The sequence below is a fragment of the Accipiter gentilis genome, chromosome 1 (genome assembly GCF_929443795.1).
Source record: "Accipiter gentilis chromosome 1, bAccGen1.1, whole genome shotgun sequence".
Lineage (NCBI taxonomy): Eukaryota > Metazoa > Chordata > Aves > Accipitriformes > Accipitridae > Astur > Astur gentilis.
This window is the reverse complement of record NC_064880.1, coordinates 55,132,020-55,148,121: the sequence shown is the minus strand read 5'-3', so window position 1 is coordinate 55,148,121 and position 16,102 is coordinate 55,132,020. Positions and strand designations below refer to the sequence as shown.

General features: G+C 38.7%; 1 protein-coding gene across 3 annotated transcripts in view; it reads right to left on the bottom strand.

Annotated features, from left to right (window-relative positions):
• Positions 1 to 16,102, bottom strand: part of PKP4 (plakophilin 4) — a 102,061-nt gene that overhangs the window by 77,724 nt on the left and 8,235 nt on the right. For 2 of the 3 annotated variants that reach the window (XM_049813356.1, XM_049813373.1), the window contains exon 1: positions 9,461 to 9,564. The exons of the other annotated variant lie outside the window; for it this stretch is intronic. The gene's annotated coding sequence lies outside the window, so the exon portion shown is untranslated. Of the gene's footprint in view, positions 1 to 9,460; positions 9,565 to 16,102 lie in introns of those variants that run through there. 3 annotated transcript variants of the gene reach the window in all.

Genomic DNA, 16,102 nt, shown 5'->3' with positions numbered 1-16,102 from the left:
GATCTCAATTTGTCTTTTCCAAAATTTTGTCTGTCACTCTCTTCTCACCCCAGCACTGTGAAGTAACTCTTCAACCTACGTGTAGTAAACTTCTGTAACAAACCAGTCAAGAAAATGTACATCTGAACTAGTTGGAAGGTATGGTAATTTGTCTGAACAGAAAATATACCCAATATTGAGTGTCTAATAATAACACTCAGATAAAAAGGAATCAAATCAATTATTAATAAAGATGTCAGTGTTAAATGCACATCTATCTCAGTGTTAAGAGGTGTAATTAGAGAGCTATACTCTTCCACACAGGCAGTTGTTTTAACTGCTGTTCTTTCAATTAACACGTTTCTTGGCAAAGTTACTGATTTTCTAATCTCGATTTCAAGATTAGACAACTGTTGGCTTTGATCCTACAAGCACTTACGTACATACTTAAGCTAACACAAACGAGTATGCTCATTTACTCCGACCTCCTGCACGGCCAGGCAGCTGTGAGGCACATGAACTCAGGTGACACGCTGCAGGAGAGGAAGGCACCGGGCGTTGCTCTCCATGGGCCAGCCCCATAGAGGACCCAGTTCCCACCACCATGCCTCCATCTAGGCATGCTGTGTGAGGAAAGGAACTCACAAAGCCATTTTAGATTCTCATATTCACCTTACAGGAACAAGAAATACGAAATGCACGAGAATCACGAGAGCCTTAAAATCAGGTACGAGGAAAACTCGTGAAGAGTTAATAAGAAAACCTCTTTCTTCCCTAACCAAAACTGGGATTTACTGGCTGAAAATACTCCCTGAACTTAGTTGTGTTACTTACGCCTTTGGGTATGGCTGATTCATTATTGGAAAACAAGCAAGCAGACTTCATCCCTGAAAAAATTAGGTTCATAGTTATTTTGCCTGCCTCTTGTGTCATGGCCCAGCAGTTAAGATGTCACCCAAATGGGTGACTTTGTTCCTACGTTTTTCCCAGTCTGTCCAAATGCTCATCCCCTACAACCTTTCGCTGCAGTATCACAGCGAGTAAACTGCAGTCAGGAGGGATATAGGGCTGCTTTCTACAAACCTCAGGCACTGATGAATAAGACAATGTACAGGGGTACCATTTATAAATGCACCGTAAAGCTTCCTTGGATTCCAGCTCTTTTAATTCTCAAATTGCTCCTGCGCATTAAAGATACTGAGATCTATGTAGCCATAATGAAAACTCAGAAAACATATTTTACTGTCCTACTGCTCTGTGCAAACCATTTCAACATACCTTATTCATATCTTAAAATTACTGAGTACGAGAGAACAGTTAACAGATTTGAGCTCTCTGCTATAGCAAAGAAAGCATGAGAACTGAAAGATTTAAATTTTTTGAGATGATCTTTTGATGGATGTTGCAGAACTACAGATTTGTGAATGGTGTGAATGGTTCTAGTATAGCTCAAAAGTGTAATGTGAGATACTTTGAAACTTTTGGGGGAGATTAACAACAGACAAGGAGAACAGTAAGAATTTGCTACTGTTTTCTGTGGATTTCAGTCTCTGATAAAACGAATGTATTTTCAATAATTTAAATAATTTTTCAGAAAAATTGTTACATGCTTCATCTTGTAGTATACATATGAGAAAATTCTTAACACCTATTCTGAATTTTGAAATTCTCTAAAAGTAAAGGACAAAAGAACGGAAGCAGCGACAGTCTAGCTCTAGGCTGGCCTGCATTTACATTTTCAAACTAGATGCAAGTGTGCAATGAAAATAAAGTTGTTCCATCTGAACCCTCTAGTCTGAAATACCCTACAGTAATTCTGAAAATAGCAGCTTTTCCATCCTCTCTACCATGGAGGCTCACTCAAATGGTTTCATGAAACCATGCAGTAAGTTAGATCAGAGCAAACCAAGCCATCAAAAAGAGCAAGTTTTCAACCCAACAAGTGTATGGCAGAGACCATCTCTTTAGGCAAATGCAGGGATTTGCTTTGAGTAAACTGCATTTAAACAGCCACTTTAACTGCCTCTTCAGAGGATACCTGTTGCCTCCACCATGCACAATTAGCTTGTTTTCATCTAGCACCAACTCCTAAAAACCTCCCAGATGTCCTCATTTTCTGCAAATGCAGCAGACTTCTTGGCACCCCAGCATTGATGATGGGGCAGATTCACCAGTTTTCTTTAGTAGCTTGCCAATCCTGGCTTTCATACTGGTCCTCTAAGCATGCAGCGAGGTTGCAGGTTGCCAAAATGGGTAATACTTTCTTTTGTGTCTGATCAAATGGTCAAACAGCTGCAAAGCAAATCAGCTCAGTGAGTTCATCTGACACAAAGCTATGGTTTTTTTGGGGGTGGGGTGTATTTTTCTGAACCAGCAGATCTTGCAGCTGTATAATCACTGATGCAAGGAAGGAACAAGAATACACAGTTGGGAAGGAGAGAAGAAATACGAGAAATGACTAAACGGAGTGTAGGAAACCATGGCTTTAATTCTTCATTCTCGTTAGTCTCTACTCTCCACCTTTCACTTCTCCTCATTTTATTTTCTTAGAGATATCCAGATAGCTTTGCCAGCATCAAGTAATCCCTCTCCTTGTAGTGCAGACTCAAGAAGCCAGACCTTTCCAGGTTCCCTGCAAGACAGCAAAAGCAGTGCTTTTTTACAGCTTCCTACTCACTTCCCTTCGTATTCCTCTTGCCTTCCTTACACAGGTTATTTTCCCAAATTTCCCTGTTTCTGAGCCTCCCATTGCTGACCTGAAGCCAGGAGCAAGAGTCAAAGTAATTTGTGCTGAAGAGGTAATACAATTCTTATGAACACTGCCAACTAGGATAGGATAGACTATTTCATGAGGGAACGATGAGCACATCCCAGCTCTCAAAGATTCTTCTTTTTTCATCCTTTACAGTATATGTGAAATTCAAAACCAAAACAAGACTTACTGCATTTCTACAGTTTTTAGATGAAGACATGATTAAAATTTATCTGATTTTTTGAGTTACTTCACAGACATGTCAGTACACTTCTAGGTATGCGTAGATCCCATTAGCTCCATCCTGCTACAAGGATGGAGTGTTGCTCACCTACAAACTAGGCAGTGATGTACATTCTCAGGCTTGGTGCAACAAAGTGACTAAACTAAGATAAACTCTGTATTGTCTCTACCAGCCTATAGTTATGTGTTTGGATGAAAAGACAGTAGATGACACCTTATCCACTTGCAAAAAACGATGCAATCAATTAAAAATGGATTATGTGAAAGATAGCTCAAATATTTACATGAAAAATAGGTTTTAAAATTTCCAGATGCAGTAAGTCAAGATACTTCAAGTATCACACTATAGGCTAACCATTCTGTTAAGATATCACTTCTCTTTATGAACATCAGTAGTGCTGAAGTTTTGTTTATGTGGACATAAGGATGAAACCAGGGAAGTAAATACATTACCTGAAGAAAATATGGAAGAAACTGACTTCTGTAATGACATGACAGAAAAACCTCACCTGCACAATTGTGCAGACTGAGTCCCACAGTAATAAAAGAAATCTACATGCAACTGACATGCTACTCAAGACATGTGGGAGATGCATTCAACTACCTTACTGCTAAATGTAGTATCTTCCTCATCCTTTTTTCTTTTCTGGATACAGTTTTTCCTCTCTCTTTTTAATTTTTTTTAATTATTATTATTTAAATACATGCAGGTTCAAAAGGCATTTGGTGCTATGTCATTTTTTAAATGTTAAAAATTATTACCCTAGCTTTTGGATAAATATATTTTTGTTACAGCTCCTAGTAAAAGACAGGTGGGGTTTTTTTGTTGTTGTTGTTTGGGGTTTTTTTTGGTTTGGTTTTTTTTTTTTTTTTTTGCCGATGGCTACATACTTTAACTGCACTCTAGCAAGCAGGCAAGATTCTACATCCGCAAATATCCAGTTGTAACATGCTCACGAGATTAATATTTTTTATAGCTTTCAAACTACCCATTCACCAGAAGAGATCAGACAGGTATGGCAAGACGACCATTTTGAATAAAGGGATATTCACAATCATATCCTTGAAGGCCTGAGGCACCATTTGTAGCTCACCTTAAAAAAAAGAAGAATCTTTGTGATCTGAAGGATGTCTGGTGAGTGTTCACACTTCACAAATATAATACCATAAACTAATTGGCACAAACTAGAGTTTTCAGTAGTGTAAGCCAACAAGGCTCCGTGCCTTAAAGAAAAGACAACAGACCACAAATCTGAATCCTTCCTTTGGACCATCCCAAGCCTGTATTGCTCTGCTCTGCTGATATATATGTGAATCCACTGCCACTTAGAACAACCTCATCAGAGCACAGTGCTGAAAGCCAGTTCTGCAGACTAGCAAATAAACAGCAGATGTATCTCAAGGGATAAAGTTCAGTCTCATCCTAGTGCAGACTGAGGGGGAGGAAGGATATGTAACATCACAGAAGGATTTTAGATTTTAGAAACAGACTGTCAGGTGACAAAGACATTCATCAATTATTCATTCAACCATTCATAGAAGAATAAATTCTTGGTTTGGTGTTGGAATATTCTCAACTAATTTAAGGTATGAAATCATTCAGAATGACTATCACAAAACAACACCACTTAAAAACTCTAACAGCTGAGTAACTGAAGTGCACGTATGCTGTACGGTACTGCTACCAAATGCCTGCAAAGCGTAGGTGCTCCAAACTGACACATTTCAATCACCCACCTGAAAACTCTTACAAACAAGGAAATGAGAGTTAAACTGAGAATAACTGTAAGTAAAGATATAAACATTACCAAGCAGAACAATAGCTGCAGCTGCTATTCAATTTCCACTTATATTTTCTCCTAGCCCTGTAAAATGATTACTGAACTATTACTCTATACATTATTGCTAAATATAATGCATGTTAACTGTAGGCAGATATATTTCAACTGGAAGTATTATAAAACCAGATTTATTTTATATTAATTTATAAAAGTATGCTTCTCAATTTTGTCATATAGTATATTGGAAAAAATTACTATATAAACAGTTTTCCTCATGATAAAAATTAACAGGTACAACCACAATTTTAAAAGACAGCTGAAGAGTTCCAGACTTCCACAGCTCCCCCTGCTTTGCCCATGCAAGTTTTTGAGGGATGTGGTGTGACGTGTATCACTGAGATGGTCTGGAACCAGACACTACCAAACCCCTTTTGCATCCTGCCTTTAAAAAAAACAACCACACTAGATCAGTGGTCTGATTTCACTTATAACAGAGACTCACATATTTTTACTGACGCTGTAGTCTCCATCTCTGCACTGAGAACCGTGGTTCAGAAATGAGTGACCAATAAGCAGCAGCTTAAATCAGGGTTAGCAGGGAGAAAAATCCAACGATGCCCTTGCAAAACTTAGAAACTGATGATGTTGAAACTTCTGCTTTTACTAGGGATACATATGCAAGCTCTTGAATGAAATCTACTGTTGTTCCTGCTCAAATGACTACTACAAAAACGTCAAACTCTTGTATACCATAAAGATAGATTTGGGAATACCACTGTTCTCTAATAAACATGCCTATGGAGTAGCAAAAGGTTTACTAAAATTAAGTCTTCTCAATTAGTAAACTGTAGTTAACTCTTCATTTTGCTCTTAAAAGGAACTGCACAGCAAAACTCAGTTTGCTGCTAAGAACGCTCTACATGCAAACTTCTACATTTAATCAAATGGAGTTCTTTCCTCTTCTGTTCTCCAAGCTAGAAGCTAAAAAAGTGGCATGTAGTAGCAAACTCTACATGAATTAGACAACAAGCATCTGGCTTTAAAGCCTAAATTACCAATACTTCAATCAGTTCCCCAATCTCCAAAAAAAAAAGAAGTATCATTGGTATTATTTTTCTGAGGTATATTTTACTTTGTTTATCCTTAAAAACTTTAAGTACTGGTAGCGGGATTACACATAACTCTATAGAGAATGTATTATTTCTGCGAATACTTTATAAAGAGATGAAAAGCTGTGAAGCACCAAAATTTACAAGTGACATTACAGTTAGAGGAGATCAAAGACAACCGAGTAACTTGAGGAAAACTTTAAAGCAAGGTGAATAAACTGATGTTGATAAATACAAAATTATATGAACTATTCCTATCAAAGTGAACCATATCCCTTCCCATAGCAGGGGGTGGATGATAGAAGCATAACTATAAAGTTAGACACACTTAGGTTAAAATGTTTGGCTTGGCATGAAGACTTTGCAGAAGTGCCATATGGGAAAAAAAGTCAGGTCAATGGTACATAAAATAATGCCAATAATTTTAACCACACTCCGAAATAGATGCCCACAGTGCAAAAGGTAGACAATTCAGTATACAGTAACAAGAAAACTCAGAGTGACAGAAAACTATCTACCAAGGGAATGAAGATTAAGTATAGAAGTGGTCAAGAAGAGAAACAAATACTGAATGACAGCAAATGGTTCAGGTTTTTCACTGATGCTCAGTTAGAACAAGAAGAAACCCTCAGACCAGTATTCACAGGCTTCCTGTTGTATGGAAGCACCGCATCTTTATGCAGCACTCTACAATGATGCTAAGATGATTTTCTTCTCTCAGTGAAAAACATTTCTTCCTGTAAAATCTGCTAGAGGCAAACAATTTTGTCATGAGATGGCAGTATTTCGCATCAAAGTTTACCAGTTGAAGATGCAATTTATATAGCTTTCCTGCCTCAGTTCCTGGAAGACTGAAAATATGACTCAAATGTATTTTAAAAGCTCAAATCCAAAGTTTCAAAGGAATCTCTGATACTGGTCACAACATCATCATTCTCATTCCTACCTTTTAATTCCCTGCCCCATATCCTAGTCTAATTCTAATTTCTGAGCAGGGACAATTAAGCACACCAAACTCAGTAACAAGCACTAGAACTTCAGGTGTTAAGAAATAAGAATGGATATGTCAAGAGTAGATTATATCAAATCTACCTAATTTTGTTCTCTGACAAGAGCACTAGAAGAAATACATCCTGAATGTAAAGCTTTTGACACTGCCACATGGCCTTCTGACAAGCAGCCTAGATAGCACAGGTGAAAACACTAGGGCAGGGGGAAAGAGGTAACCAGCGTAACTGGTTAGAAAGTTGTAATCAAAGCAGTAGTTAATAGTTCACTTGCATCAAAGGTGCGTAACAGATGAAAGCTAGCACCACTGTCAGCCTTCTGCAGGTGAGGGCTGGGGGCAGGGGAAGGAAATGCGCGTATCACTGAGTGGTAGGGCCAGCATTCAGAGATCGTGAACTGTAGGACAATCTATCCAAAAACAAATGCCAAGCTCAAAAGCAGCTGATCCCAACTCAAACTGAACATTGAAGCTTGTCTATCCATCCCAGTGATACCCACTGATTTCGTATTACCTCCACACGCATAATCCTGCCTTGCTTATATGCAAGTTCACCTGGGCTACAAAGATGATCAAAGCCCTGCACTGAAGCAGAAACTAACGCAGTACAGAAGACAACTAGCAAGACGACAACAACTCTGTGGGAAACAACATGAAGTTGGGTTGCCTGTAATCAAAGCACAATTTCCCGTGACAAATAAAAAGGAGGGGAAAAAGAAAAAGATACCTCATTCACCACTCCTGCTTATTTTCCATTTCCCACTGCACTGAAATGCACAATCTTCCCCTGCTTAGCTAAAGAAGTGTATCCAGTTTTGTGCACCCCATTTCAAGTTGGATCAATTGAAAAGTCAGAAGAGAACAACCAAAGCTATGCAAATTTTATGTAGGAGTTGCCCATTTTTGGATACAGAACAGAGACTATGGGGAAGAGTGATAACAGCTGAAATATTGAAGTCACTGCAGAAAAGAGAAAACAATAATCAAGAATAACATTTAAAAGCTACTGCTACCTTCTTGCCAGGTATCAGACAATATCAATTACATTAAGTGTTACTGTCTCTTCTAAATGGGATACTGGAGTGCTCTTCCTCCCTTCCAAATTCAAACAACTTTATTTTTTAGACTTTTTCATAGCTACCGATAATAGAAAAAAACTAAATGCTCACAGTTAGGATTTAGATATATCTGACAATTAATATGTATATATTTAAATGAGCAACTCTACCACCAGAAAAGTTACAAACTTAATCAGTTATCTTCACTGTGCTTTAACATAAAGCCCCAAATGTGGAGTTTAAAACACAGCTATCAACAGCAAATCCCCTCAATAACATGAAGTAGTTGAAAAATTACAAAATTTTAAGTCTTAACAAAACGTAACAATTAATTACTGGTTTAGGGGATTTCCACTTTCAAAACAGAGAAAGCCTGCTCTTGCTTGCACTGTGCAAGTCCAGGAAAACGTCAATGTAATAACTCAGGAAATACACTCATGGATGACAACAGCAGAAAAGAATGCACTTCCAGAACTTGCAAGATTGCTATTGCATATAACGCTTAAATAGTAATTGTAGTTAAGAGGCATATCTTTCCATTTTTAGAATGCCTTACTTAAGCTTCATAAAAATATATACAACTTCAGATAGCTGATACTGAAGGGAACCTTCTCAGCACTGTAAGGTAAGGAAGAGGAAGCAGCTGAACATCAGGCAGGAAAGCACCCCAAGCCAAACAAAGCCCCAACACCCTTCAGCAGAATAAAGTGCTAAAACCAGTCCTGTTGGAAAGGGAGGAATCAACAAGAAACACCCATATTACTACACCACAGGAATTGAAAATATTTGTTACACATATCATTTATGCTATCTAAAACCAAAACATTTCAGCAAGGTGCTTTAAGTCAGTTGCTGGTTATCCTTTCAGTATCACAGACAGCAGGATAAATCACAGATGTTAACAGGATATGCATCTACCTATTCGCATCTTTTGCCCTTCTATTTGTGAGAGACACCACTTCAAAACGAAAAATTTTAAAATTGAGCTTTTCAGCAAAGGCACAGAAGAGGTTCTATAGAGGGTTTAACCTCTTTTTTTTTCTTTTTCTTTTAAAGCTCACCCAGTACATTCTCTATTGGTTCAGTTCTCATATGACCAGACAGGTAAAGCTGCAAATGCCAGAGCAAATGTTAACATGCCCAGCAAAGGAGGGGCAAAAATAGGCTCAAAAATCTACCTTACACTTCTCTTAAGGGAAGTTGTATAAACACTCCACTTCTTTTGTCCAACAACGAACAATAAAAACCTAATGAAAAATGTCTGCATTATATAGTCTGCATGTAATTATTTCTCCTAAAAACTTTTTTAAAGAAGTTGCCTCCTTACAACATCAAATACAGTTTCTAACTTGTTTCTCTACAGTAATGCTGCTGGTTAACTCCAAATAACTCACAGCACACCTTCTGATGAACATTGTTTAAATCTTTTTTTTACATGTTTTAAAAATAGACTTCAGCGAGGCTATTAACGCAGACTTCAGATCAACATGTCCAAATACGGCAAGGTAAACACACACACACCAACACGCTACCTTGTCCCAGTTTTATCCAGTTTTAATACCGATGCTGTTGCTGCTTGTCGACATCCTCTCGTTGAGCCGCAGGAAGGATATGCCCAACAATTTTGCCAGACACATGGAATAAGCCAGAAGTCCCCTGTCATTTGCGGTCACCTTAAAAGGGAGCATTTACTTGCAACCGAACTGCCGGAGTAACCACGTGCCCATGCTGTTCTGGAGAGTTTCTGTCCTCAGGCTGGCGAGGCGGCACGCGGGGCTCCGACCAGCACTGGCACTCCTCACGGGCCGGCCGCCGCCGAACAAAGCGCGCATGCCTGCCGCAGTGACACGCTGACGCCCAAGAACCACGCGGGCCCAGGACGACCCAGGCTTCCTCCCAGAAGGATCATCCTGCCCGTCCCGCTGCCGGCACCGGGGACAGCGGGAGGACCTCTTGGCACTGCGACGCGAGGCCTGCCCGTCGGCACAGCGTGGGGCCCGTCTCCGAGGCTGAGGCCGATGCCGGGGAGCCAGCCCTCACCTCAGCGAAGCCCGCCTGAAATTCTCTCAAAACCAGGGTCATCGCCATCACTACTCCTATCCTCAGTAGGAACTGGAAATATAAAGCATTTAAACGAAGGAACACGTAGTAGAACCGGCACGGGACAAAGCTGTGACACAAGGTTGGGTACTTGCTCCGTACACTGCCATGGGTGCAGGCCATCTTTAGACCTCATTATCCCCAAATAAGTCTTCACGAAAGGGAAACACTTCATTTGCTGGAATCGCAACACGAACGTCAGGTTTCGCACTGACTGCTGAAGAACTGATGATCTAACCTGGCTGATGACCTATCTGCAAAAGATGGAAAGGCTTGTGTCCATGCCAAGTATAGCATGCTCAAAGCTACAAATTTTCAACAACAAAAAAAAGTCCTCCTTAATAAACTAGTGATTCAGTGTCTTCACAACAGACTGTTTTGTGACATTTCCACTTTATTAGTTAAAAACTTAATCCATTGGTGAATTTTAAGACACACTGACCAAAGCAAATTCAAAAGATAGGAATAGTCACGTTACCAGCTTTCAACTTCAGTGAGAAGTCATCTCTCTGGAGACTGTTCATTCCTGTAATTGGTCTTCCTTCAAGTGAAAAAGGACAAAGTTTACAGCATAACCATTAATGTTTTTTAGTGAGTCTCCAACAGCAGAGAAGAGATAGCTGCTAGTAGTGGCCACTCAAACTTTGGGGTGGAAGCTCTATTAGAAACAAATACCACTGGAAACTTGGTCATGTAAGACCTAGCTTTTCTAGACATTGATTGATGCATAAATAATCATCACAATGGTGGGGCACAAGTATTCATTTCATGGATATGGTAACAAAAGAGCAATTAAACCAACAAAAAAGATTACGTGAACTCAAGCCTAAAAGAACAGAAACAAATCAGTTGCTGAAACAGCCATGGACCACATTGTTATGGACTGACTTAAATTTTTAATGGAAGGGTAATTTAAGTAGGCAGAGCTGTACCTGAAGTCATACATTTGAGAAGAACAAATCGTATGGGATAGAAAACAGTGTGGTGAAATCAACCAGCTGAGCTCAGTAGAGCTGTCTGATGCTAGTGCTACCAAATAAATCCGTATCTATCCAAAGCGGTGGAAGGGGTGACGCACAGAGCATGCAACGTACATCTAAGCCAACAAAGAATTACTTATCTGGGAAGCATCCCTACTTTAAAAGAGATACAAGTGAAAAAGTAGAGCACCCTTAAGGCGAGAGGAGAAATCGACATGTCCATGAATTTTGACAACTATCGTTTTCCAAGTCAAATAATGATGGAATTATGTGAAAGTTACAGACAATCAAGCCAAACAAGACTTGCTAAAGCAGCAAAGAAATTCCAAGAGTAACAAAAACATTTGTCTGTAGAGGCAACACGGTCAGGTAATACCCTACCAGTTACCTAAGACAGAATAAGCTAGACATGGTCTCTATTGCCAAATGATCATGATTATGTATTCAGCCTGTTTACGGGAAGGAAGACAAAACGTAGACTTAATGAGAAGCTCCATCTGGAACAAAGTTTCTCCACTAGGAATTCCCTTGTGATTGATCATGTTTAACATTGTCAAAACAACTGGCCTTTACACAGCTTCCAAATTTGTGGGGGCTTTGGTAGGCAAAAAGGGCTTGGGGCATTAAGCAGGCATGTCGTGATGGAAGACTTTGAGGAATTAATCTTGCTGCTGTTCTTTACCCACTCCACAGATGGCCGCCAATGAAATTTCTGTAACAGACAATAAGGTCACAAAGAAGTGACTGGTGAGAAGAATATGGACTTACTAGCTGTCCCTTTGAGATGCCCACAGTAATAGCACATGCCATTGTACAATACATCAAAAATACACTTCCAGCAGAGATTCTGAAGTGTTGCTTCCATTATAATGAAATACAAGTTAACCCACTGCCTGGCACAGGCGTTGGTTCTCAGATTTGCAGCTGGTTGTGCTGGTCTGACTGAATTCAAAGGCTGTCATGATAAAGGGACCAAACCCTCCTTTTTGACAGGCAGAAACCTTATAAAACAAAGACTGAGGACATACTGTTTTCTATGAATACTTGGGGGTAAAAATGAGGATAAGGAGACATTTGAGAGAAGATCAAATATGTCTTAAATGACCACAAAGAAATTTAACTCTGTTCCTATAAATTAGGAAGTTTCTCAGTGGAATGAACATCTTGGAAAAGTGAAAAAAATATACTGAATATGTCATTTGAGAATACAATTATTGGTGGCTATTTTCTCCACTGTTGTAATTGCGCTGCTAGGATCCTGAGGGTGGATTTCTGTCATACTGGTATACACAATTTATTTTTTCTTATTTATGCAAATAAAATCATATCTACTATAAGGGAAGTCAAACTACTTCAATCACACAGTTAAAACAGCAGAAAGTAGCCAGCTCCTCTGGGATGCATTTACAGTCAGTATTTATTGTTTTGATTCACATCCTGCTGGCATCTTTGCAACTGGGAAATGTTAAGGCCAAATCAAGGTGATTTGCTTGCTTTCCTTCTGCGGTAGGGCCATTTCAATTAGGGCTCTTGAATAAAATATACACAAATATCTTCATACAGTAGCTGAACTTATTAATAATCAAAGCTATTACTACATTTAGCATCCACCCACAGCACTCTTAACAACGCCGAGTACATCTGGACATCCACAGGATTTTTCGAATCACATGTTTGGGTTCCACCATGTTTAAATGTACAAATTGGCATTTGAAAACAATTAGTTAAAGCCACTGCATCTCTGTCTGCTAGTTTTATGGTAAAGACCTCACATTTTGGTTTAAGTTCACCTGGGATTAAATGGGCATCTGATCCTCTCTGTTCAGCTTAGAGCTAGTCCAGGTGGTCAAGGCCACAGCTGCTCTAACCAATCCAAAATCAGTAGCACAGGAGAAAATCTACACAGACATAGTTGTGTGGTGATAAATGGTAACTTACTTGGAGATGCTGAATGTCCCCTACCCAAGTAAATCTGCACACGTAAATCACCATTCTATTTGAAGATAACATACAAACCTACACATAGATCCTATGCTGCGTAAAGTTTGATAGCCACATATTCTTTCATCTAGATGAAGAAATGATCTTGACATTGGCCAGGCAAGAGGCACAGTTACTGCATCTCCTAATACATGCTTTGAGATAAAAAAGGCAAATGGAAATAAAAGCAGACACTAGCACCACGAATGCTACTAGGTCCACTTCCAGTATACTGGCCAAGATTAATTATATTGAACACTAGCTCTACCTTCAAGGAAAAGCTGGGTGGAAAGCTAATATGCACTTAAAACTGAAAAGGCGCGGGTTTTGTTTGTACATCTATGAAGTCGTAAGTCTTACAACTTTCAACACATTACATCATGAGGTAACATCACACCAAACTGCTTCATGTTCCTATTGAAAAAATACACTGGCAAGAAGTCTAAACTTTGGACCATACAAGGCTGACCATCAGTAAGGTCCTTTAAAGACAAACTAAGTCACCAATACTATTGTAAAGATAGCTGCTCACTCCATGCACTACATAAAAGATTATTAAATGCATTAAAAATAAGAAAGCATTATATTTCAAAAAATAGCATATCCTCAGTTATAAGCATTGTCTTCAGCTTGGATTGTCCTGTTTCAAACCAAGACTGAAAAAGCCCAAGTATCAAATGCATGTAGTAAATCCAGCTATGCACAAGAACTTGAGAAAAGCTACACTGCATCAGACTAGAGATTCATCTAGCATGATAATCCTGACAGTGGCCTATAGCAGGTGCCTGCAAAAAAAAAAGACAGAATTATGCAGTTCTGTATCCCCAGGTTTCTCTCCCAGCCACCACAAGGAAACAAGTCAGCTGTACAAACAAGACAACTTCCAATCTTGAATTACTAGATTCAGCTGAATTATGGGAAGTTAATGGTAAAGCAGATAAAAAGTCCCAACTTACAATATCTTTTAAAACATGGCATAAAATGAAGGAGAAATATTTTCAAGGAACACAGAATATTAGCTGTTTCCCAGGGGTCGTGTCGTGTCCGTCCCCCCCCCCCCCCCCCCCATTCTGTAAAGAATCTTCTTTTAAAACCTTTAAATACAAGTGCCAGATTCTTGCACAAAAGATGCTGAAGAACAGTAGTTATTAATCTGTTGTCTGGAACCAAAACTTGACTCTGAAATACAGGCCAAGCAAGCTTAAGGGGTTTGAATTTCAGTAGACTATACTCTTCCATAAGGATTTTCACCTGATGCCTTAGTTTAAGAAATGATAAAACCCATTGACAAGTGTAAATATAAAAGGCAGCGGTTTGACAGGAGGGTTGATAAAATAAAAGTTGTAAAAACTGAGGAAGTTAAGATGATTGTTTAGTTATCACAACTACATCATTGCTCTCCTCCTGTTTGAGTCTGTTATAAATTGCCGGAGCAGAGGCTCTGTAGTTGGTTGCTAATTAGTTAATGAATCTTAGTAGAATGACATTGCAGAAGTTTCACACTTAGTATTTATTCATACCAGGGGGGGAAGGACACACCACACGAAGTTCTAGAATTAGAAGGCATTTTTGCACCCAAGAGAAAAATCTTTAGCCTGGCTATAATTCTGTGCAACATGCAAATCATTTCAGTCAGCAAGAGGCTATTTTTAAGTTAGGAGACCACAGCTAAGGCAGCCTCCATGAGATCCTGGGCAAGGAGGGAATGAGCAGGAATGGAGTTCACGCAGTAGTATATCCTGTCTCCCCTTCCTCCAACATGTTTAAGTTCGCCCATGTAAAGACTTGGAAGTGAGACAGACACATCAAATATTTTGAAAGAAAAGCCTAAGGGAGCAGGTGGCTGTTTGCCACACAAGACAACAATAACATGCTTTTACCAATTGCCTGCTTGTTTCAGTGAACCTGGGGGAAAAAAGTTTGCTTAGGATCATACAGAACCAATTGTTACCTCCAAGAGAAGCATGAAATACCGAAGAAGTTACCTGCTTAGTGTTAGTGGTCCTTGATTTTGTAAGAAAAGAAAAAAAATCTATACAAGTAAAAGAATGCATTTGACTGTTGGACTGTGAGACGGAAGTATTTCTGAGCTGCTATTCTGATGACAAAACGCGACTGAAGAAGGTGGTGTCATAAGTTTTCATACGGTGACGTTCTTCTAAAGCATGATCAATCTCAGCTTCCATTCACAAGGAAAAGATAACATTTATGCCTCACAATGCAGAAAGTTGTCTGCATAGCAAGATACTTTGTTTTCACAATACTCAATCATAACATGCAAGTTTGAGAACAACCAATTCAGAAAGACATTATTCAGTAAAGACCAGGAAAAAAAGCCCCAACAAACATTAAGAAGTTGAGGACTTACAGGTGTTCTTTAACACAACAAAAGCAGCAATTTAAAATCCACCTGCTACAGACTGCTGCAGAAACGTTTCTATTGGTGACAATACTGTTTTTACCATTTGTAGTGATGCATCCTGACATTAAAGTTGCATGCAAATTAACTAGCCTACCAACCTGATATTTTTCCATCAACTGTTTTAATCTGCAAAGATGTGCACACAGGAAGGACTAAGTAACTATATAAACGAGCTTTTAATCAGATGGTCTTACTGAAACTGTTAAAACTTGAACATGTGAAAATAACATCACACAGTTTGCAATGCTATACATAAAGTGTTACTTTCAACTTCTATAACAAAAAATATTTGGGATATTACCAACCTAAAATATTTTTCTTCTGTTGTAATATGATGCCTGTGATGCTTTCAGATTAAGGGAAAACAAAGGAAAACTCTGGAAAAATTGCAATAACTTATCTTTGGTATTTAAAACAAAAAAAAATTGTATCTTCCTTTTCTATTTCAAATTTCAGTCCTTCTGAAATATATTACTAAATATTCATATTATAGAATAAATCAACATACTAGTAATACAAGACAATTTAATAATAAAACAAAATAATACAGTGAACTATATCACTAAAACAGCATTTGCTCAAATTCAAATAAGGCAAGGCTTCTAGACCTGATGAACTATACAATTCCTAAAAACAGGCAAGATGTGATTTAAAGTATCTTCTTTTACATTTATTACAGTAAAAAAAGATAT